The sequence below is a fragment of the Pinus tabuliformis genome, chromosome 9 (genome assembly GCF_031772625.1).
Source record: "Pinus tabuliformis cultivar Carrire ecotype Pingquan chromosome 9, CPIR1, whole genome shotgun sequence".
NCBI lineage: Eukaryota > Viridiplantae > Streptophyta > Pinopsida > Pinales > Pinaceae > Pinus > Pinus tabuliformis.
The window spans coordinates 1,574,071,031-1,574,097,415 of record NC_142307.1 but is presented as its reverse complement, the minus strand read 5'-3'; the positions used below and the strand labels follow the sequence as shown (position 1 = coordinate 1,574,097,415).

Here is a 26,385-nt window from a genome sequence, read left to right as displayed (position 1 = left end):
TCAGGAAAGAGTAATGATATGAATAAGGTGACGGGAAAGCTTTAAATGTTGAAATCATATAAAATATATCACCCTACGTGAACTGACTTCTTGATCAGATCGAAACCTTATGTCATTAATGATCATCGACTAACCTATTAAATTAAAATTAATGCGCATGACTTGACCTCAGATTACGAAAACTTTTTTGGAACGATGTGCCCTGCAGATCTGCGATAAAGCGATTTTGCGATTTGCTTCACAATATCATAGATCGCAATATTGCTAATCCATTATGTTTTGACAATCATTCATTACCATGTGTTTCTGCGAAATGCGATTTGCGAGACGTGTTATCGCATATCACCAGCTTTGAAGTATTTCACCTTAAGTGACATTTGAAGCATATGAAAACTGCGATGCGATGAGTTCCTTCGGTGTGCAATCTTGCATCGCGATTTCGCATTTGTAGGAGTTTGCTTATATGATGTCATTATTTCCTTTTTGCGATGCGATGCTTTTATCATTGAGAGAAAGATTTTGTTCGAACTCATCATAAACTTAAGTCTTTTTGGTTTTTTGTGTATATTCTCCTAAGTTTATGATAGTAAGATTTATTCAAAAAGGGAATATAAGCTCTAGTTTATTATTATTTTCTAGGTGAAGGGTCTCCACTTATTTAGTATTGATGTCAAAACTTAAATAAGAAGTGGGGTTGTTGCTGGCCACAATAGATCCCTAAATTGGTAGACAACCAAGGAAGGTGGAGGCTTGATGGTCCAATAGTGTGGACCCTGGAGTTAGTGCGGAGATTGGAAGCCTTTGAAGATAATATCGCATGTGTTTTTGATCACTATCTTGATTGTATCATAGGAGTATTTGTGATAGAGTTCGCGGTCGATACCTCAGTTAGCTAAAACGAAGCAGAGCGATGCTTCTTCAAAGGACCGCGAGGTAAGTATTCAAGGTATCTGAATACTTGGATTAAAATACTCTCGTGTGAAAAGTGGGTTATGCAATTACCTTGACGTTTGGAGCTATGCAAAGTGGAAATTTATTCAGGGATAGAAAGGGAACAAGACCTGAATATATCCCGCTGATTGAGCCTCCTCTGAGTGAAGACGAAGAAGCAGCATAGGCTTCTCCGCAGAATGTTGTTCAATTAATAAGGAGAGGGTTCCCGTGAATACCACATCCACTCACACCACCTCCATCTTCACCTCAACCGCATACACCATCGCCCACACAACCACCACCTCCACCACCTTTGAATATGGAGAATTCAATAAAATTTCTCGTTTTCAAGGGCTTGGGGAATGAGGACCCGGACCATTTTTGGTTCATTGAGAAGGTTATGTGGGAAGCCTAGGGTATTATAGATGATCAGATGAAGAAAGCTACACTGATTTCTACTTTACAGGAACGTGCACTAACATGGTACATTAAGTATTGCACTAATAACCCGATGGTTGTGTTGGCAAACATTCAGACTGCGTTGAATAAGGAATTCAGTAGGCCTAAGTCTGAAGCACAATCGATCGTTGGATTCAAGGAGATCATGATGAAGCCTGGAGACAAACCCTAGGAGATGGATCAGATATTGAAGTGCAAGATTCACAAAGCTAATATGAATCTTACAGATGGGCAGCACCACGAATGGTTTGTGGCTTCGCTCTTGCCTCATCTAAGGGTTTCTTTATCACAACAAAAGATTGGGACCCAAGCGGAGGCCCTGGAGATTGCGATGAGATTGCATGAGATACCAATTCAATATGTTGCTTTGGGATTTTAGCAGATTCACATAGAGTTTCATAACCTTTGCCTAGAATTCCAAAGTTTGAAGAAGGATAGAGCAGCTCGGCCAGAGGTGCACGAAGAGGTTTGGTGTTTGAAATGTAAGAGTCAAGGGCATGATAAAGCTCATTGCCCTGGTGAATTATGTCATAGGAGGAGGACCGATGCCTCTGAGGCCAGAAGCTCAAGCAGGGCCAAGTGTAGGGCCCACGCTATGGTGTGCTATCTGTCAGATAGCTAGAAAACATGCGACAGATAATTGCCACTTCTTGTAGAAATTTGTACAGACACCGCAACAACTCTTCTGCAACTTCTACCAATCAGTAGGCCACGATGAGCGCAACTACCATATTTATGAGTTAATGATGGAGAGAATGCCTGCATATCGAATGTAGAGAGAAGCTTGACCTCGGGATCAAGGTGTTGGGGGGCCACGAGGAGGATATCAGGGGCGCAGACGAGGCCAAGGCTAAGGAGGACCTACAAGAGGTCAGGGGAAAGTTATTTGCTAAAATTGTGGAGGTCTAGGACACTATGTACAAGAATACATGAACCCGATGTACCTGTCGTGATGATATTGTACCCAATTTGACCACACGATAGTAGACTACCCTGTATTAATAGCTAAGATGTGCGAAAAGGGGACGCAACCTTAGTAGCCAACGCAGAACCTGCAGATGATGAGGGTTGAACCCCACGAAGAGGACCCCAATGTGAATATGGTGCTGCAAAGTGGAATGACAACTGGTGAAGATAAGGGAAAGCGGCCTGAAGAAGGTGAATGGGTCCGCAAAGCTCCAGAAAAGGAGGTTGGCTTTGATTTGGAGCACACGAAGGAAACCTTCATGGAAGCAAAGAAAAGCTTCACTGAGGCTTCTACCTCAGGAAGTCAGGATAAGAAGTCTGAAGAAATGGACCCATCCATGCTTACTACCTTTTTGGAGACCTGTATGAAGTTGCTACATGATAGCAAGGTCGTAAAGGGATTACAGGAGTTGATCAATAACTGTGCTCGTAATTCTCCTAAGGGACCACACATGGTTATGAAAATTGGTAATCATAACGTAAGAATAGGGCATGAGATGAGGCTCATCGCGCAAATAGGAGAGTATGAAATGGACCAAGTTATTCTGCATCTTGGGTCAGATGCGAATGTTTTGTTGAAACAGACATGGGAGACAATGGGGAGACCTGCACTGCAGTGGTCTCCTATTCAATTGAGGATGGCGAATCAACAAAATATTATCCCCATGGGAAGATAATATTGAAGGTGCGAGCACATTGGCGGATTTTGAAGTAATAGAGATTGTCAATGACAGCGATCCCTACCCCACGTTACTTGGGATCGACTGGGCTATCAAGAAGAATGAGGTGATCAATTTGAAGAAGCGGACAATGTCATTTGAAAGAAAATCACTTCACGTAGTAGTACCTTTGGACCTTGCAGAAGGACCACGCTATACTGAACTAGTCCGCAATCATGAAAGTGACGATGATTTGGACCAGATTTATAAGATAACGACATGAGATCAATATTGGGTGAATCTGACAGCAGATGGATGTATTTCATGGGACCACGAAAGCTCCTGCACATCAGATTCAGATTAGGAATTGGAACACTGGGAGAATAGATTGCACGAAGTGTCTATGCTACAAAGTAACATGATGACCAAATCGCTATGCTGCATATCATTGGAGGTAAGAATTCTACCTTATTATGATGGTTTAATTGACGTTGATAAATTTCTGGATGCATTTTAAAGGGAAGTGCCAGAGAAGCATCACTTCCAAGCCTTGGACTTGGCCCTGCATGCTATGCCTACAAGATGGTGGGTACACATAAAGACAATTTTGATGGATGGCGCAGATAAAGAAGACTGATGAGGGTGCGGTTTGGTCGCCTCAGGGTGATATTGATAGATAAATATGATGGGAGGAGTGATATGCATGATCACTTAGCCAAATGGATTGATGCTTGTGGAGCAGAACCACAACCGAAGTGGGTGCATTTGTTCTGTCACACCTTGGATGTAATACCTATGAATTGGTACTTGGAGACAAAGATCTGCCATGGCACAGATGAATGGGATATTTTGAGACAAGGATTCTTGATGACATTCAACTTTGAGGATGGATTCAAGTGCATTGATGAAGCACTACATGAGGTCAAGGCAACTATCTTCCGAATCCCACAAGATCCCTTGGATTTGATTCAACCAGATTGGACCAACTAGCTGCGCCATGTGAAGGAGTGCTACAATGTGACTGCTAAAGAAGAAGAGGAAGACCCAAGTAACATTAATATCCTAGAGACAGGAGGTCACCACGAAGTTGAGGGGCTGTAGATAGAGAATCCAGATATCTTTGCACTGTTGAAAACTTAACAAGTGAACATTGGGATAGAGGCGGAGCTCAAGTTTGTGAAGATAAAGGACTACTGGGATGATGCTACAGTGGATAAGGTTGCTGAGTTTCTCTGCGAATAACAGGATTTTTTATCTACAATTTTTTCAGACCTGAAGGGGATAATAGGCAATTTAGGAGTAATGAAGATAATGTTGAAACCAAACAGGAATCCTATGAAGCAGAGGAAATATCGCCTTAATCCTAAATATAAGGAAAGAGTCTGTTTGGAGTTGGATAAAATGTTAGCAGCATGAATCATTGAACTAGTGGAGGAATCTGATTGGGTTAGTCCTATGGTAGTTCAAGAAAAGAAGCAGAAGGATGAAATAAGGATATGCGTGGATCTCAGGAAGCTGAATGATGCTTGCGTGCATGATCCTTTTCCAACTCCATTGACCAATGAAGTGGTGGATAAGGTAGGAGGGCATGAAGCATATTCATTCATTGATGGGTTCACGGGATACCATTAGATCAAGATCGCGCTAGAAGATAGGATTAAGATGACCTTCGTGGCTGAATGGGAATGCTTTTAGTATACTGTAATGCCTTTTGGACTGAAGAACGCGTTGACGATATTTTCGCACGTAGTCATCGCGGTGTTCAAGGACTTCATTCACAAGTTCTTGGAGGTATACTTTAACAATTGGACAGTTTTTGGGCTGGTAAAATGCCATGTAGCTAGTCTACGCTTGATGCTCGATACATGCCGGAGGTATCAGATTGCGCTAAATTTGAATAAATGTTTGTTATGTGTTCCCTTCGGGATCTTGCTGGGTCATGTTGTATGAAGACAAGGATTAATGGTGGATCCAGCTAAGATCGTGATTATAATCAATTTGGAGGTGCCAAGAAGTGTCAAATAGCTACATGCAACACTAGGGCATGCTGGTTATTACTAAAAGTTCATCAAGGGTTATGCGTAGATTACCACGCTGATGGAAAAATTGTTGAAGAAGGATGCTACATTTTGATGGAATGAAGTGTGTCAACAGAGCTTGGATGTGTTAAAAGAAAATATGGTCACCGGGCTGATCCTAGTCTTCCCTGATTGGAAGAAGGAATTTCATGTGCATGTGAATGCGTCATGTATTGTGCTGGGAGTAGTACTGACATAGGGCGGTGAGGGAGAGTTGGATCACCCTATCGCGTTTGCAAGCAGGAAGGTATTTAAGGATGAGAAGAATTATTTAACAACAGAGTGTGAAGGTTTGGCTATGGTGTACATGCTCTAGAAGTTCAGACACTACTTGCTAGGTAGACACTTTAAGATGTATACAGACCATTCTGCATTAAAGTACCTGGTCAGCAAGCCTGTGTTGGGGGGAAAATATGCATATGGATGTTGTTGTTTCAGGAATATGATTTCGAGTCATTATGAAGCCAAGGCGAGTGAATGTAGGACCATATCATCTATTGTGCATTGAAACAGGTGAGGAGCCCACTAATTTGGAGGAAGGACTGCCTGACATGTAGCTCTTAGCAGTACATGTAGTAGATAATAATTTCGCAGACATCATAAACTTTCTGACTACAAGAATGGCTCCAGAAGGGTACACTAGTCAATAGAAGAAGGAATTGGTGGTGCGCGCAACAGATCGTTTTGTTATTACAGGTCACTTGTATAATAGGGGAGCAGATGAGATATTATGATGTTATGTGCCTAAGTTTGAACGAAGTAGCATCCTAGTCGAAGCTCATGGAGGGGCTGCGAGAGGCCATTGTGTAGGAAAAGCAGCAGCGCAAAATATTTTACGCACTGGGTTGTGGTGGCCAACAATGCATAAGGATTTGAAAGCATATTGTAGGGCATGCAATGCATGTCAGCGGATGGGCAAGCCATCACGGGGGGATGAGCTACCTTTGAATCTGCAAGTGTTGTTGCAGCCACTTGAAAAATGGGTAGTTGATTTTGTAGGACCGATTCAGCCTCCAGGAAAGAAGACGGGTGCGCGGTATATCATCACCGCGACTGAGTATTTGAACAGATGGGCGGAGGTGCAACAACAACAAAGTTCCTATTTGAATATGTGCTGACTAGGTTTGGTTGCCTGAAGATTTTGATGAGTGATCGCCGTACACATTTCCTTAATGAAATGATTAGCGCGCTGACGGAGGAATTCCAAGTTTATCATCAAAAGAGCACACCATATCACCCTCAGGCTAATGGGATGGTGGAGGCGTTTAATAAGATATTGGAGAACACGTTGACAATGGTTTGCAATGCACAGAGGAATGATTGGGAAGTGTTTGTACCAACGGTGTTATGGGCTTATAGAACTACTTGTAAAAAGCTGACTAGTCAACCACCTTTTCGACTGGTCTATGGTGTAAAAGTTGTGATGTCGATGGTGTACATTATTCCTAGTCTACAGATAGAGGCATTCACAGGAATGGCAGACCGTGCGGCCTTAGAAGAAAGGCTCACACAATTGACAAAGCTGGAGGAAGATAGATTCTTAGCTAGGTTCCATCAACAAGTTCAGAAGGAGTGCGAAAAGGCGTGGCATGATCGGCACATCAAACAGCGCACCTTCAAGGTAAAAGATTTAATTTTATTATATGATAGAAAGTTTGATAAATTTCCAGGAAAATTTTAGATGCATTGGCTAGGGCCATATGTGATCAAGGAGATTACCAATGGTGGAACAGTTCAACTAGTGAAATTGAATGGAGATCCATTTCCCAGAAAGGTAAATGGCAGTCGATTGAGGCCATACACTGGGGATCCACCAGCTGAATATATGACAGTAGCACAGTCTTAGCACTCCAAGCAGTTGCAAGGAAGCGCAGGACTATAAACTACACTGCCCAAGTTGTAGAGATATGCGATGAGGGTCCTGCGCGGAATAGACGGGTGTCACAATGTCAACAGACACGTGAAGGGAGTTGTGCTATAGGACAAGAGACCATGCAACATAGCCATAAAGTGACTGTTACCATCACTATTCATGATTTGACAGTGAGAAAATGGCTAAGAGGAGTGGGGGGGGGGATTTAAGGCTGAATTTAAGAGCGATATCTTTGAAAATTTGTTGCCAATCTAGCATTTATGAGTGGATTTTTGGGGGAACGGTTGAACTATTCATGATTTGACAGTGAGAAAACGGCTAAGAGGAGTGGGGGGGGGATTTAAGGCTGAATTTAGGAGCGAGATATTTGAAAATATGTCGCCAATCTAGCATTTATGAGCGGATTTTGGGGGAACGGTTGAATTTGAATTTGAACTTGCCTATAAATTATAGATGGCCACCCAACGAGAGATACTTTTCATTCTAAGATTTTATGTGTCGCGTTGTCTATTTTGCATGAACCGTGTGTTCTTTGAGGACTTGGTCACTAGCTCTATGTTTGACAGGTTACCTGAGGAAACCCAACAGCTTATTAACAGCTTCATGTCTGAACCTATGGAAGCCGCAAGTGTTGGAGGATCTATTGCATTTGAGGGAGCTGCCCCTGAGGTTGTAAGTATGGAGGTGCCCGTAGCAGTGCCAAAATCGCTAAGGTCACCTAGGCCAAAGCCTATGCCGGCAGGAGAGGTGACCAAGCTAAATAAGGATAAATACAAGAAGACGCTGCCAGTGTGCGAGTCACCAAGGAAAAATTAGAGAAAAGAAAAGCCAACCATGTAAGAAGAGGGAAAATTGGTCGACCTGGAGGGTGATGAGGGCACAGAGGACATTAATATTGAGGGGGTATACCCTATTTTGAAGCTACTAGAATATATCCCTCCACGCCAAGGCAAGGTGAAGGTCCCAAAGGACCCAAATGAGGGAAAGTTTCTCCTTCATACACCCCTACTTCCAAAGAATATCACGTTTGATGGTCTATGCTTGGCGTGCATCCCACCTTTAATATTGGGACTTGGGGGACATTAAGCAGTTCCCCCACCTTCATACCGATAATTTCATGCAACGAGTATTCTACAAGGAGTTTGGTGTCACTGCTCTATAGCCGGTGAAGTGGATTCGTGGGGTGGAAAAGACATGATTGTTGAATCTGTTATGGGTGCCGCATTATCACCGTGCTCCCATAAATTTGATTGTTATCAAACAGTTGTTGTTCCTGGTGCATGACAGGTGCCTGTGGTTGGAGGAGCTGATCCATATAACCAACATGCTAATCCATAAGATCACCTTACTACCACATTCAGGACTAAATCCGGCCAAGGCATTTGGTGAAAAGAAGGGCGAGCGCGACCTCACTGAGCAGATGAAGGACAAGTTTAAGCTTGTGAAGAAGTTATGTAGGTATTCAATTTCAAGCATAACCAACCCCACCGTGAAGGTGGCCGCCCATATCTTGGATGGAAAAATAATGAGAAAGTGTCATGCGAATGAGGTGCCGGCACCAGTTGTTTCACTAGTGACCCAGTGCATGGAGGGTGTACAATTCAACTAGGCGCACTACCTATGCAGCAAGTTCCTCGCTAATTGCACGGAGGCATAGGACCAGAGAAAGATGTTTCACTACTCATGGCTCTTACTTACGATTTGTTGGTCATGTGGGAGTTGTCAAAGGACAACCAATTTCCTCCGATCGTGCCAGATTTGCTAGAGGCAACGAAGTTTGCTTCAATATGGGCCACAAAGGATGTTGAGCGGGTCCGGGAGAGCAACGTTTTTTGGGTATTGATGGAGATGAGCATTAATATGGCCATCAATCAAAAGCCACGGTTATCACCAACCATCTTCGAGCAGATGTCTGGGTATGCGAAATTCAAAACGGACTTCCATTGTATCTCCATCTAGGTGTGAAAGGACCAATAATAGAAGTGGTATGATTTACCATACCTCACAATGAATGATGCCATTGCATCAGCCCTCGATCGATGGCTAGCAGATTGGCACACAAAATCGAATTTGTCTGTCGGGTCTAGTAAGTCTGTAGAAAAGAAGAAGAAAGAAGCGACCCGAATGAAAGTTCAACAATTGGCTAAAAATAGAAAGGAGACTGAGGAGAAAGAAGCAGAGAACGATGCCAAGGAACAAGAAGAGTAGGAAGAGCGCGGCTCTGGCAGGAGCCAGAAATCCTCTTCACCATAGACAGAGGAAGAAGAGCAATCAAAACAGGGCGGTGGAGATTTGGAAAGAACTCCCTTCTGGGTGAAGCGGAATAGGGAGCAGGAGAAGTAAGGGTCACGAAAAAAGACCAAGGCCACTAAGTCATCCCTAGACCTGATCACCTTGATAGAGGGTGACTTGGATGACATTGGGGACAAGGTAAGGGATACAAATGCAGAACTGCTGCATCAGTTTGAGCAGCAGCAGAAGCATGCACTCAGTGCCATATAGATGGGTCTGTGTGAGCTGCAGATCCAAACAACTAGACTACAGGCAAGAGTAGGGCAGAGTAGCGCAGCCTCAACTAGTTTAGCACTGGGGACAACAATAGCATTAGAATTGGTTTAATCCTTGGATCTCCAGGCAGTCACGTTGCCGAATGGAGCTTTGAGTGCGAAGGCAGAAGCTGAGAAGTCTACTGTAAGCACGTGAGGAATGTTGGCCTCAACTTGGCTGCGCTCCCCAGTGAATTCCTTCACACCTTACAAGCAGGTGTGATTGAAGAGATTAAGGTCTGAGAGAAATGCGCGCTACACATGATAAGTGAGCAAAAAATCAACAACGAACAAATATTCATTGAGAAGACAATCGTGCAAGAAGCCTGGAAGAAGGTTTAGGAGAAGAACAAGCACACTACCACAATAGTAGTCGAAGCATGCAAAACCATTCCAGAACTACGTATCCTAGAAGAAGCACTGGTGGAAGACATGATTCAGAAGTTGGCTGCAGGTGTGCATGACGTGAAGATCGAGATGGCCAAGGTTCAGTTTGAGTTGAACTTGAAAATTATAGAGCTTGAGTTGAAGACACAGCCTTCAACTCCACTAGAGGTCAAAGAACAACGTGAAGCTACTGTGAGGGATGGAGTCACTGCAGTAGATGCCGCAGTGGCAGAATGCATTGTTCTCTTTGAGTAATCTATGGAGCTAATCACGAGTATGTAGGAAGATCCTAGCCTACAGAGGTCGAACACAGAGGCCCAAGAACTGTAGCAACAGTATGACGAAGCAAAGGTGATAGCACGCACCTTCGTTGTCACGTAGATATTGGCAAAGCTGCAGGAGGAAAAGCAACTGCAAGAACAGGTGGAAGCAGTGCAACGGAAAGAGGTAGTCCTCAAGGCCAGATTGGGGCCTTGGCTGGATGAGGCCTATGTGATCTCTACCACCATTGGGTAGAAGTTGGCCAACCTGTAAAGAACACAACAGAAGATCCAGGAAGATAATGCAGGACCAGCAACCGAGTAGCTGGTGGAGCAGGTCAAGTAGGCAGCTACGCAGTGCACAACTAAAGTTACATTTGTAGAAGTGGAGCTGGGAGATCTTCAGAGTAAGATCTCCACGTTAGCAGAGTGACTCGATGGTGAGTCACAATATTTTTGTTGGGGGCCTATTGGGACAGGTTCCCCTAAGGTCAAGTTTTGGGGCTAAAAGCACAAGTTTTTGTGATGTAAAGTGTAAAGTCTCTACAAGTTATGATCATAGAGTGCGTAGATAGTAAGTGTCATAAAGGGATTTTCCCTTCTTTTATGTAAGTTGTGTTGGCTTTTATAGACCTACCCATGGTCTGTGAACCATGGAATTTTATAAAAATGAGAGTCTTAGAGAATTTAAGGTAGTTCATAGAGGAGAAGTTCATAGTTGATGTAATGGGTCAGTAGAAGTGGCGAGTGAAGAGTCTTAGAGTAGAAGAGAGGCTCTACAACTGTGTGTGTAGAGGCCTAGAGTAGAGTCTACAGCTGAGTGCACGAACCCCTGCAGCTGAGTGCGCAGGGTAGTTTTGAGTCTGTAAGCAAATCTAAAGTATCAATAAAGAGATTGTTCTGGAAATATCTGTGTTTTATCCAATTACTTCTGTTATGAATGAATGTGTTTATGTTATGATGAATAATGGGTTTATGATTTAATGTTGTGTTGATGCGCGAATCTATATGTTTTACATTGTTATATGAATGCAAGTCATAATATCTATTTACGTGAAGCATATATTAATGTGTGTTAAAATTATCAGACACTTAAGTTGATCTGGGTAAATACAGAAGTAGAAGCAATCTTAGAAGCATGTAAGTAGTTGATTCGCCTGTTTAAGGTCCGCGAAAGACAATCGTAGACCTTCGCGAAGGTCTAGAGGATGGAAAGAGAAAGTCATATCGATAAGCCTTAAGGGCTTATCAATCTACACGAAGGCAGGGTTAGGGCATAAAATGACATCATAAACAGCTCTGGGTGTGGAAACTTGGTTCCAGCATCCCCCCATATTACTTCGGGTGAGATTCAGTCTACACTCCACGGATTGATGCCAAAAGGGCCGATAGTGTAGGGATTTGTTTGGAAAACTTAACGCTAAACTTGGGTGAGGACCACCTAATCCAACAAGTAATTTTAATCATTTCCATGCCCTCCTTTGCCTCATATGTCAAGAAATTGATCAAAAGCTTCTTCTCCTAGGGTTTACATGATTTTCATGGCTCTGATCTTCAAATGATAAATTGCTGCCCTAAACCCCAGATTCCTTGTCCCTACACCTCTATTTTCAGCTAATACACCATCTCCATCCATCACAAGGCATTTCCCCCTCATTTTCTATCATTTTCCTCTAAACCCTACTCTACCCTATCTCTTTCTAAGGTAGGCTTGTGTTTTGACTTTTTCCACCCCCTCCCCTCACTTATTTCCCAAAATTCCTTCTTCCCCTACTCACTAAAATCATCCCCTACCCTCCTAATTTTCCTTAAAAATTTAGGCAACTCCTAAGTCTATCATACCACCTCATTCCCTCACAGTAGCAAATTTCATTGTTTTTGCTTGCTTTTCACCTAAGCTTTGAAGAATGGAACCTGAGTTATCACCATTAGAGAAGAGGAAGTACAACAAGGGGAGAAAGATACTGAGGTTTGAGCCCTCTAATTTAAATGAAATCACATCCTCCCATTTGTCATGAAATTCTTTCAAAATGTCAATTGTTTAGGGATTTTTCAAAGAGTGCAAGGAGTAGGTTATCATGAGCATATTACAAGTATATTTTCCCTCACCTTGAAAGAAGACAAGATCACCATTGCAGGGACTAATTTCATGTTTTCAATAGATGCCATCTCTCAAGCTACAGGTGTTGGTGCACTAACATGTCTTTTTACAGGCAATCTTAATTCATACATTAATTGTCAACCCAAGGTAAGTCTTTTTATCTCAAGAGTGTCAGCACAGTCTATGAAATGAATTCAGAGGTTAGCTAAAGGTAAATCATTGCAATCACTAATAACTATCCCTTGAACTTAATTCACACAACTCTTAAAGAAATAACTAAGGGAGAAATGACTCTGAAAGAAATCTTAACATACTCTGCAATTTTGTCTACTTATTCCAAAATCAAATGAATCTGAATGCGAATGCAAAGAATCATGCTTGGAAATCTTCAAATAGAATTAAAACTACTCACTCGATCAAGAAAAAAAACTGTAACAACTGAACGACAATGTTAATCTATCATAAATCAGAATTTAATGGAAAATCCTAATTGAATGACAATATTGATTGAACTGCAATTCTCAATTGAAAAACAGTCTCGATTGAACGACAATTCTTAATTGAATGGAAATCAAGCAAATACGATAAATGATTTCTAAACAACAACTGTTCTCTTTCAGCAAATTATGGAAATTAATTGACACTATCTTTAAGATCTATTATACCATAACTCATAAGGAACAACAATCTACTCTAAAACTAATATAACCAATCAAATCGAAGCATTATTCAGATACATCACACGACTAAGTATGAATCGAAATGAACAACAATATGAATTGAAATCGTCAATCCTCACAATAAGCGAAATAATATTAATTGAACATTAACAATCAATAAAGATTCAAATGGAAAGATTATAACACAAGAAAGCAATAGAACTTCCCTTGATCATGCCCAGAGTCGCCAGAAGTCTCCGCTAAGGAATACTCAGAATATAAGTGAAGGTCCAACACAGTCTTCCATTAATATGAGTAACTAGATTAGAGCATCACTGAGATAAAAGTAGGATATGTCTCAAAACTAATAATTATAAATTACATAATTCTGAATGGAACTTTGTTTGCCTTTCGGCCTTATATATAATAGTAAAAGAGTAAACTAGATAAAAGTGAATCCTTAGGATCAGGGGATCCCGACGATTTCACAATACATAATCTAATTCTATCATGAAATAATATTGGTATGCCTGGTCTCTCACTGCCTTACCTACTTTGGACATTGTCTTTCCCTTTTACGGCCTGGTGCTGCTCTATCAAATGAACGACTATTGACCAATCCACGTCTTCTGCACACAAGGATAGTAAAAGATTAGTTTCTAGTGCTAGATTTATCTAATTTGTTACCAAGTGCTTTCATCCAACTTTAACTATAATTTCCTTTATTTCAATTCATAAACAAAGATAATCATGTAAGGATAAATACGAAATAAATCAATTACTGAGAAGAAAATATACCTTTTTCTTGACCCAACATACTCCCCATCTTACCTTGTTGCATGTCCTCATGCAATTAAATAGTTGTTGTGTAGTTGAGTTAGGGAGTAGGCACAATATACCTCCGCCTTATAATGTCTGAAGCCATTTTTCTTATTTAATATAGAAAAAACCTGGGTAACATCTTGATCCTTCAAGGTGTAATCACAACGATACTTATCTAGAGGATACCATATGATTGGAGTCCTATACTGACATCCTATCCATTCAGGTCCCATAGTCAAAATCATATTACTGTATTTATAGAAACGAGAGGAGGCAGCTTTAAAGTTCCAATATCCAAACGGTTCTTGATTTCTAACAGTAATGCTGGAGGCTTCCCACCTTTGTCTAGTTGCAAACAAGGCTTCCTCCTTAATCTCTTGAAAGTATTCCTTTCTAGCTTGTATAACATATGTATGGAATGGCCCCAGTTGGCCTATAAAACCAGCTTGTTTCATGAATTGCTTGTGTTTACTCAAGAGCTGTAGGGGTTTGGTTGGTTCCCCTCTCACCCATCAGTCAATTCCTTCTTCATGCCTCCTAAAAGTATTGTGGGCCTTGGCCCACTTGAGTTGATTAGTAACGAAAGAGAGAAATGCTTGGAGTTTTACAGGGGAACCAAGGGATAATCAAAATTAATTGATATAAAGGGGCCAGAGTTTCTATCCCTGTTGTCTTCTAGAAAAAAATTGTGCATATAAAGCTCACAAAGGAGGTGTTGTAACTACTTGTTCTATTCTCTAAAGCATTTGACAAAATCCGGGGTGGTTTTGATTTCCATAGGATTACCAGCCTTAGCATCTTTGATTTTCAGTAGGAGGAACCTTTCTAGGAGGTATAGGGCATCATTTGTAGCAGGGGCTCTACATGAAAAGGTGTTTGAATAGAGAGAGCAGACAGTTTCCAACTGCTCTTTAACCTTCTATAATTTCTCCTGTGATTTCTCAACCTTTTTCTGTTCATCCTTGAACTAAGCAAAGGTTTCATCCTCAGTTATGGTTAGTGCCACAAACTTTTTCTTTAATTCTTGATGTATCTTCAGAGACACTTCCTCCTACTTGTACTGGGATAATTCCTACTGTGCTTTCAGTAATTCATTTTGCAATCTGCTAATAAATGCTTCCCTAATTAGGGGAATATAAGTAGGTGTTTCTTATGTTTGGGTTTCTTCTTCCTGGGTCTCCATGGGATAGGTCTGAATAGCAGCTTTAGCTGCCCCTTGAATCATGCAATGACCAATTGGAATGTCTTCTTCAACATCTATTTGAACAACAATATCCATGGTAGGGTGGTCCGTTTGGGTTTCCTGTGAGAAAACATAGGGGTCCCCGGTTTGCATTCTAGTGTCTTCTACAAGGCACGACTCTGTCTGAGTTTCCTTTGGATAGGCCAAAAGATCCTCAGTTTGGGCCTCATTGTTTCTTCTAGAACAATGTTCTGTTTCTATGCCTGTAGTCTCTTTTTCTACTTTCATTTTTTGCTCTCTAATGGCCTCCTTTAACCACTGCCTTAGTTTCCCAATTATTCGCTTTTGTTTCCTATACTCATTAAGTACTTTTCTGAGCCTGTCCCTATAGGACTTCTTTATCCTAGGACTTCCGACTAGTGATGGGTTAACTGAATTATCCTCTGGTTCCTGTACAGGTGGTAATGTGTCAGCATCAAGGAGGGTTCCATCTGGAACTGTATATCCCGAGGGAGCTCCACCTTCTAACTTTGCCTTATCATGGATTTCTCTTTCAAGAAATCCCAATACAATGGTGTCTCCTAAACAATTGTCATTCTCCGGGTTTTCTTATGGGTAGGCCTTGTCCTCAGGGGACTTAGCAAAAAAAGTGTTACCTGGTTGATTTTCATCTACCAAGGTTTCATCTACAGGGTTTTCTTTAGCTAGGGGGTCCACTGGACTGGTGTCTGTTTTCTGATTTCCTCCTCTAGTGACATCTTCTTCATGTATCTCTGCTTCGAGGGGTTATTCCATAGAAGCAATTAGTTCCCTCTGTTCTTCCATGAAGTCAGTGCATGGCAGGTTTTGCTCACGACTAGGGCTATCAGTAGGGGCAGAATCGTTGGGGGTGCAATTCTGTTCCTCAACATTCCTAGATTATTCTTTACCTTCTCCAAATCCCATGTTTTCTAATACCCTGGCCACTTCCTCCTCATAGTCTTGCAAAGGGGAATTTTGTGGACTTGCAGGTGGTGTGTGGGATGGTCCAGCCTCATTTTCTTGAATTGGGATGCTTCACTGGGCTCCCACTCGGATAGAGCACCTATGTTTTGCTGGGTTCAGGGGCATGGAGGAATTATTTCTTTTTAGTGTCTTTCTTGGACCTGGGGTTCTTGGCCCTTGCTGCTCTATTACTGTGTTTTCTGGGGGTGGAGCCAAAGTAGGATTTATAATGTTATCCCAAGTTAACTACTGCTGGGCCAGTCCCTTCATAATAATTAATTTAATCAATCAGTGATGATTGATTACTTTTTGTGGATCCTCGGTTGTCCTAACTTGACAGGTGACATCATCTAATAGGAAATTCAAATAAAACGACAAATTAACTAAAATTTTTTCTTTTAAAATGGCTAGAAGTTTCAGTTGGCAGGGCTTTACCACATTGTGTCTACTAGCGTAGGTAATTTATCTTTGCACGATGATGACCAATTCTTGCTCCAGCTGCCTTAACACTGAAGGATGGATCCCATTTCCTGCTCGCACCAGTTGCTCTCCTGGATCCTGGAATACTTCAATTGCATTGTGCAGAAGGCCATTTTTTTTTCCATTTTGTTCCTTCAGCCGGAAGTCTAGTGACATTGGCTATGACAACTTCAGAAACTATTATACTTCTACCTCTGAGACTGTGGTGCTACCATTCTATAAATTCTATAGAAATTCCAACGTCAGCTCCTCATAAAAATCTTGCAACCTATTCAAATATTGCAGCCATCCTGTGTGCTAGAGAATTGCACAAGCTTGATCTGATACTAAAAGTACTGGCGGTTCATTCTAGATAGCTCTTCCTCCCATGGATGTTGTACCTGTAACTAGTTCTCTTGTATGCAATTGTTTTACACTTCCATAATTCAGAACAGCAGCAGAAATCGTTACAACAATTAACAAAAAAATGATGATATTTTGGGAATTAATATCATGTTAAGGCATTGGTCTCGTCAACCATACTTAACGCATGATCATGAGTCTACATGCCATCCATAATGGTTGCCATCCTTATCCCAATCAGAAATACTTGCTAATTATTACTCATTCATAATCATCATTCAGTCCTTCCTCAGAAGTTAATTCAAATGATTATCACACAATTGTTCTTAACTGTCACACATGCCATGTGTATGTAGGCCATCCCCCCTCTGACAAGAAAAGGGCATCCACATCCTTTTAGCATGTGAAAAGCAAGAGAAAGAATTAACAAGACATAAAAGCTGGCAACCAATTCTAAAAACAACGTGTTAATCAATGAAGTAATTAAGGCAATACACGTCATTGGATGTGAAATGGCTGAAAAGAAATTAAAACAGAGATTTTAATACATTATGTCAAAATATTTTCATTGTAATTGGTATTAATGAAAAAGGCATAATTAGCGGTATATATTAGTGACAGGATGTAAAATGATTGGACAATTTGGAATATAATGAATATATGATATAAGTTTACCATGCAGATCGGCTTGTAAGAGTGTTTTTCAAATGGAAAATTCCCTTTAGAAACAAATCCATAGGTGATAAGAGATTAGAGAATATTTGGCAGTGTAAGATGATACCTCAATACCATAGACAGAGCCGCTACTTCCAACAGGCCTTCATAGCCTCGATAGGGTTGCTTTTTAACCCCACAAATGAGCCAGAGTCCTCCTTTTAGAATGTATATGGTTCTTTTTTTCTTGTCATAAAGAGACCACTATGTTGGCATGGTGACCAGATGACCATAGTGCCATTCACTAGGATATAACAAAGTGATCAGGCTGGCTCATGATGAGACCCCTTGTACTTCTGATAGTTTTAAGCATTAAGAAGTTCATTACCTTGGTTTGGTAGCCAAATTGGAATGTCACTTGTTAGATCCTTATGATCATGGTAGGCTGGCTCGTGGTGAGACCCCCTATCCTTTTTAAGACAATGTTTGATTCTTTTTCACATCTCATTATGTCCATTTTTCTAGTGGAATTTTTATTTATTAAATAGAGGGAGGCTCATTTTCTCCTTAAGAGCCAGGTATGGTGTAAGACGTAAGAAGATGCCAATGAAAGTTTATACTCTTAACCCCATATCATCACGTTAATGAGATTTATCCAATTGACAATGTGAAACATAAGCCATCATGGTTTCAAAATAATGAATCATTTTATGATGTTTCCAAAGAAGAGATGTTTAGTGAGTCATTGTAAAGATACACCGTATTAGCTTTGGAACAAAGATAACCATGAAAAGGTTGCATGAGTCATAATGGTATTGTCATTACTGTTTTTTTTCTTATATCAAGCACAAATCCATTCAAATGGTGTTTATTCACAATACAAAGGAGAAATAAAGAAAATATGGCATCACGATCATTAAGAAAAAATCACAATTTTTCTATTAAAAAGACAAATAGTGTTGTTCAATTGATTGAACAGCAATTGTTCAATCATTTCAACAGCAAAAATCGCAAACAAAAGTGTTTTTCAATCGATTGAATAACAATCGTTCAATCATTTGAATAGCAAAAATCGAAAACAAAAGTGATGTTAAATCGATTGAACGACAATCATTCAATCGTTTGAACGGCAAAAAATTGCAAACAAAAGTGTTGTTCAATTTATTGAACGACAATCATTCAATCGTTTGAATGATAGAATCAAAAAACGAAAATGTGATGTTCAATCGATTGAATGACAATCGTTCAATCGTTTGAACAGCAAAACAAAAACACAAAAATGTGATGTTCAATTGATTGAACGACAATCATTCAATCATTTGAACGGTAAAATCAAAAACAAAAATAGAATGACAAAATAAAAAACAAAAATGTGTTGTTCAATCGATTGAACAGAATTGTTCAATCGTTTGAACTAAGAAAAAAACAACAACAACAACAAAAACAAAAACAAAAATGTGTTGTTCAATTGATTGAACGACAATCGTTCAATTGTTTGAATGGAAAAATCAAAAACAAAAACGTGTTATTCAATTGATTGTACAGAAATCATTCAATTCGTTTGAACAACAAAATCAAAAACAAAAATGTGTTGTTCAATCGATTGAACGACAATCGTTCAATCGTTTGAACAACAAAATCAAAAAACGAAAATGTGTTGTTCAATCGATTGAACAACAATCATTCAATTCATTTGAATAGAAAAATAAAAAATGAAAATGTGTTGTTCAATCGATTAAATGACAATCATTCAATCATTTGAATATATATATGTGTGTGTGTGTGTTGTTCAATCTAGTGAACGACAATCGTTTAATTCATTTGAACAGCAAAATCAAAAACGAAAATGTGTTGTTCAATCGATTGAATGGAAATCGTTCAATCGTTTGAACAACAAAATAAAAAAACAAAAATGTGATATTCAATCGATTGAACGACAATCATTCAATTCGTTTGAACAACAAAATAAAAAACGAAAATGTGTTGTTCAATCGATTAAACAACAATTGTTCAATCGTTTGAATAGAAAAATCAAAAAACAAAAATGTGATATTCAATTGATTGAAGGTCAATCATTCAATTCGTTTGAACAAGAAAATCAAAAATGAAAATGTGTTATTCAATCGATTGAACGTCAATCATTCAATCATTTGAATAAAAAAATCAAAAAAATGAAAAAAACGAAAATGTGTTGTTCAATCGATTGAAGGACAATCGTTCAATCGTTTGAATGGAAAAATCAAAACACAAAAATGTGATGTTCAATTGATTGAACGACAATCGTTCAATAGTTTGAACAACAAAATCAAAAACAAAAATGTGTTTTTCAATCGATTGAATGACAATCTTTCAATCGTTTGAACAATGAAATCAAAAAACAAAAATGTGTTGTTCAATCGATTGAATGACAATTGTTCAATTCATTTGAACAAAAAAATCGAAAACAAAAATGAGTTGTTCAATCGATTGAATGACAATTGTTCAATCGTTTGAACAACAAAATAAAAAAACGAAAAAAACAAAAATGTGATGTTCAGTCGATTGAACGACAATCGTTCAATCGTTTGAACAACACTTATCAAGCACACAAAGAAATAAAAATTCTCATATTTAGATGGTAGTGTCTACTCTTAATTGCAACCAATCAAGAAGAGTATATACATTATTTACAATTTCTAGCGAGATCTCAATTTTTTGAAAGAAAAGCTACTAGGTCATCACTTCCTGAAACTAAAATTTGCATGGAGGGGTCCTCACGTACCTGCTCGCAGAAAGACTCCTTGGTGAGTGGTTTGTGATAGAGGCATACTTGGTGCCTATTCACCTTAAAAGAATGGCTAGATCTGTCAATGGTAACCAAGGTAAGAGTACCATTTTTATGCACTGATTGAATCTCATACGGGCTGAGCCATCTTATTTGCAACTTGCCTGGGAAATCTTGGAATCTAGAATCATAAAGCAGTGCCCAATCTCCTTTTTGAAACATTTTCTTCTTGATAAGGCTGTCCTGCCATTTTTCCCTTTTTTGTTGAACAACTACAGTTCGTTGCAAAGTAAGCAGTTGAGCCTTGTCTAGTTCGTTAATACATTGGAGTGGCTTGGTCTGGGCTTCTGTTAGACCCAACCCTACTTCCTAGGCTGTCCTTAGAGTCTATATTTCAAATTCGATCGGAAAAATAGGTTCTTTGCCGAACATGAGCTGGTATGGAGAGTATCTAGTAGTATTCCTCCAAGTCGTGCGATAGGCCCACAAGGCCTCTGGTAGTCTAGCAGCCCAGTCTCATCGGTGTATTGATATTGTCATGGTAAGAATTACTTCAATGACCTTATTGGTGCTTTCAACCTGCCCGTTTGTTGAGAATGCAACAAGATGATGGAGCTTAGTGGAAAGAAGTCGCCTTCACTAAGTGGGCCCGCGGGCTATTTTTGGTGCAAAGTCTATTTTTAGACTATGTCTATTTTTAGACATATGGGCAGTTTCTATTTTTAGACTGTTAGGCTAAAAATAGAACAATCGAATATTATTGTCTCATAATAATATCTGGACGATAAACATTATCTTATCCTCTTGGAGCACTTCAGTTTGAGCTAGAGATGTGGCACATGAAGCTGCCAGAAGGAAATACGATTTTCTTGTGGGTCAGTTGAGCTATTGCATGCAAGACTTCAGTTAGAACTCATGTGGTTGAGTTTTGGTGGAGTTGATTGTGGAGTTGATGGAGTTGTGTTCAGTTTGACTTGGTTAAACTAGTTGTATTTAGTTTAACTGCAAATAGACTAGTGATGAGTGATGTGAATTAATTGTTAAATTAATTCACTAATTATTAACTCATAAAAGCAACTAAAGAATACATCAGTTAACTTAGTGCATGGATAGTTCAGTGGAGACAGGTGTTAGAGGTTGAGATTGCTATCAGTTGTGACTATAGTTGTGCATGAGATCTTGCATAATTAGTGGGATTGAGTAATGAAAATGAGGATTGCGTGGTTCAGCCAAGGAAATACGAGTTTTCTTCAGCCATTCATCATTATTCTCTTGCAGGATTGTGCAGTAGAGGAGATTTGAGACATCAGATCTGAGCTAGTTTGTGTGTAACAGGTGGAGATAGTATTGAGTACTTGTGAGGAGTATTGTACTATGTATTGTTACATGTTCTCAATCATTATAATATACAGATAGTGTGGGGTTTTTAGCTGTATGATTTCCTCGGGTTACATACTGTGCTAATGTGTGCATGCGATTGATGTTTCGTTGATTTTAATGCTGCTAAATTGATGATCAACGTAGAGGAGGTTATGTATTATGCATGTATTCCACAATAGTGTATGATCGGGATAATCTCTGTGAATAAGTGTCATATTATTCAAAATTTCTACATGGTATCGGAGCAGTTGATCATTAGATCTATTATTCAGAAAGTGTTTACATTTTATTTCTTCAGGTAGAGTTTGTAATCGGGCCAGGTAGCCTCTGGATTCATCCTTCCTTTGGAAGGTGAGATATCCAGTAAAAGCCCATACAGTCAATCTCTGTATGAGAAATAATTTGTTCTCACGAATTTTAGATCAAAGGCAGTTGAGTTTTGAGCTGGTGGAATTCGAATTTGCAGCAGTGTTTTCTTGGTGTCAACATTGTAATGTCTTTCAACGGATTGCGATTGGAGTATACTCTTGAGGGAAGCTCGAACTATATTGCATGGAAGGACAAGATGGAGGCGTGTTAGATGATAATGGGTTAAAGGAGTTCATAGAGGCTGAGGTCCCAAAGCCTACTGATGCTGCCGAAGCTGAGGTTTGGCAAAAGAAGACAACAAAGTGTCGAAGGATTCTGTTGGAGGGCGTGAAGGATCACATTGTGTCCAGCCTGCATGGAAAGGCTTCTCCATACTTGATGTGGAAAGTGTTGACAGATCTATTCCAAAGCAAGAGCGATCAGAGGAAGCTGGTGCTCAAGGATAAACTCAGAAACATTAATGCGAGAAGGGAGACAGTATGCCCAATTATCTCACGAAGTTCACTCAGTGTAGGGATGAGCTAGGAAGTGTGGGGGTGACTGTCGATGATGAGGACTTGGTGAGCTTGGCTCTCCTTGGTCTTCCGAAGAGTTGGCATTCCTATTAGGACTCTATCAATGGTCGGGAGAAATTTCCAGGATGGGAGAGACTTTAGTCAGATCTTGTGTAGGAGGAGATCAGGCGGAATACCAGGGACGGATCTTCATCAAAGGCACCTGATGAAGAAAATTGTGCTTTGGCTACCAAAGCAAAGAAGGGGAAGAACAAGAAAGCTTCTCATTCTGGTGCGAAAGGCAAGAAGCAAGATATGTCCAAGGTGAAGTGTTTTCACTGTCACCAGCATGGACACTATGCCACTAATTGTCCGCAGAAGAAGAAGAACAAGCAAGTTGCTGGATCTTCAGCAGGAGAGGTTCTAGCCTCACAGTTTGAGCTTGATTTTTCGTTGATTGCATGCTTGGTATCAAGTGTGATGGGATCGGTATGGTTCTTGGATAGTGGTGCGTCTTTTCACATGACAGGAGATCGAGATTTTTTTTCTGATCTGGAGGAGAAAGATCTTGGAGTGCACATCGAGATGGGCGATGATGGTAGATACAGTGTGACTAGTATTAGTACCATTTCCTTTGAGAGGGAGTCTGGTAAACCCTTCGTATTGAAGGAAGTGATGCATGTTATAGGATTGAAGAAGAATCTTATCTCTGTGGCGATGTTAGAAGACAAGGGATATGATGTTGTTTTCAGCGAGGGAAAGGCTTTCCTGCGCAACAAGACAACTGGAGAAACCCGGAAGATAGGGGTTCGAGTCAGGAACCTTTATCAGTTGCATGTAGATGGCTGCGCAGCAATGGCATGCAAGGCAGAAGGATTGGTGAGCCAGGATGATGGCGAGCTGTGGCACAGGAGATTGGGTCACCTTCACCATGGAGCCTTGAAGATACTGCAGCAGATCACTACTGGGCTTCCTAAAGGTACTCTTGCGCAGTCAGATCAGTGCAAGGGGTGTACTTTGGGAAAGTTTGTGAAAGCCACCTTTCATGAGAAGGATAGTCACACCACGACGATCCTTGAGATAATTCACACAGACGTGTGTGGACCTTTCTCAGTAGCTTCGACAGCAAAGCACATGTATTATGTGATCTTTGTCGATGATTTCTCTCGAAAGTGATGGATCTTCTTCATGCAAAAGAAGAGCAAGACATACTCAAAGTTCTGTGAGTTCAAAGCACTGGTCGAGAAGGAGTCGGGGAAGAAGGTGAAGGCTCTTAGGAGTGACAATGGTGGTGAATACATCTCTGGCGAGTTCAAGGACTTCTGCAACGCAGAAGGGATTCGAAGAGAGCTCATAGCTCCCCATAACCCACAGCAGAATGGGGTTGCTGAGTGGAAGAACAGAACGATCGTGGGTGTTGCACGGGCGATGTTGCATGATCAGGGCCTACCCCTTCACTTGTGGGCGGAAGCATGCAATATTGCAGTATATGTGCAGAACCGTTGTCCTCACAGGATACTTGGCATGAGTACACCCGAGGAGGCTTATTATGGTAAGAGACTTGATATTTCTCATTTGAGGATTTTTGGTTCTAACATTTACATGCATGTGATGAAGGATGCCAGGAAGAAGCTGGAGCTGACCACAGAGGTTGGGATATTTGTGGGGTACACTGATACACCCCACAACTATTGTGTGTATTTTCCAGACAGTGGCAAGACTGTTGTGCGACGGGATATAAAATTTCAAGAGAAGAAAGCCATGAAGTGTTCGCTTGAGAGGGAGCCACACTTGCATGTAGATGAGGAGCTATTAGTTCCTAAGGATGAGCTTTAGGACATGGATCAGCCACAGGATGAAGTTCATGGAGTGGAGGAGACCACTCATGCAGCACCAACCATCAGAGGACGAAAGCGCTTGACAGAAGCTGAGCGACTGGCTCAAGATGCAGAGAAGGTTGTAGGACCACCTACAGCTCAACATAGACAGAGACAGTCACCCGATCAGTACACTAGATACATGGCTCTTATGAGCAAATGTGTTGTGACTGAGCCATCCTCTTTCGAGGAAGCTGTGGAGGATCCTGCATGGGTAGATGCCATGGTGGAAGAGTATGATTCGATTGTCAGAAACAGTGCATGGGAGATTGTCCCAAGACCGGAAGGGAAATCAATGGTGGGTTCGAGATGGATCTACAAAGTTAAGCAGGCAGCTAACGAGAGTGTGGAGAAGTAGAAGGCAAGATTTGTTGACAGAGGCTTTTCACAGATAGACGGGATCGATTATGAGGAGACCTTTGCACCTGTCGTAAGGTATTCTTCCATACGGATGATTCTTGCTCTCTCAGCGCAGATGGGGTGGCACATTCATCAAATGGATGTGAAGACTACGTTCTCAACGGAGTCATTGAGGAGGAGGTGTACATAGAGCAGCCCGAAGGTTTCGAGATCTTCAACAGCGAGTCGCATGTGTGCAGGCTCAAGGGAGCACTGTATGGGTTGAAACAAGCACCATGTGCTTGGTACACACGGATAGACAGTTATTTCACCGGACTTGGATTCTCCAAGAGTGAGGCGAATCCTAACCTATACCAGATTATGGTGGAGGGTAAGTTTCTTATCATTGTACTTTATGTAGATGATTTAATTCTAACGGGTGATGAGCTGTTGATACTTTCATGCAAGGATGATCTTGCTAAGGAGTTTGAGATGAAGGACTTGGGCCTCCTTCATTATTTCCTGGGATTGGAAATCTAGCAGTGCAATGATGGACTATTTGTTTCTCAGGGTAAGTATGCTTGGGAGATACTGGAGAAGTTCAACATGCATGGCTGCAAGCCTGTTGATACTCCTCTTCCTGGAGGTTGGAGGAAGGAGGATGCTACTTCAGTGGAAGTAGTGGATGCCACTGTTTATCAACAGTTGGTGGGGTCGCTTATGTATCTGGTCAATACACGACCCAATATATGCTATGCTGTTAACCAGCTTTCACAAGCTATGGTTAAGCCAACCAAGCTCTTCTGGAAGGCAGGCAAGCATGTATTGCGTTATCTCAGAGGCACATCGGGATATGGATTGTGGTACAGACAGGAGGATGAGGTGAAGCTATGTGGCTTCACGGATGCAGATTGGGCAGGGAGCCCAACGGACAGAAAGAGCACATCTGGACGGGTCTTCAGTATCGGGTCGACAGTAGTTTCTTGGTACAGCGGGAAGCAGAGATCTGTGGCACTGAGTTCAGCAGAGGCCGAGTATATGGCAGCAAGTTTGGCTGCATGCGAGGCTATATGGATGAGGAAGTTCCTGGTCGGGTTGTTCAGTTCATACTTGGAGCCTACTCTGATTTACTGTGATAACCAGAGATGCATTAAACTCTCGGTTAATCCAGTATTTCATGATAGATCTAAGCACATTCACATCAGGTACCGTCATATCAGAGATTGTGTGCAGCGGAGAATCATGTTACTTTCATACATTCCAACGGAGGATCAGGATGTTGATATCTTGATGAAGGCGCTCACCAGGAGCAAATTCGAATACCACCGAGGTAGGATAGGGGTTGCTGATAATCCATATCTTGTTGAGAGGGAGTTTAGAGAATGCAACAAGATGATGGAGCTTAGTGGAAAGAAGTCGCCTTCACTAAGTGGGCCCGCAGGCTATTTTTGGCGCACAGTCTATTTTTAGACTATGTCTATTTTTAGACATATGGATCATGGTCTATGAGTTGCAGGATGCTATTTGTGGATGATTGGTCATGTTGGTAAAAATATATGGACTTCTATTTTTAGACATATGGGCGGTTTCTATTTTTAGACTGCTAGGCTAAAAATAGAACAGTTAAATATTATTGTCTCATAATAATATTTGGACTATAAACATTATCTTATCCTCTTGGAGCACTTCAGTTTAAGCTACAAATGTGGCACATGCAGCTGTCAGAAGGAAATACGCTTTTCTTGTGGGTCAGTTGAGCTATTGCATGCAGGACTT

General features: G+C 40.8%; 1 pseudogene; it reads right to left on the bottom strand.

Moving 5' to 3' along the window:
- Positions 1-26,385, bottom strand: part of LOC149154684 (eukaryotic translation initiation factor 3 subunit A-like) — a 78,627-nt pseudogene that overhangs the window by 4,391 nt on the left and 47,851 nt on the right.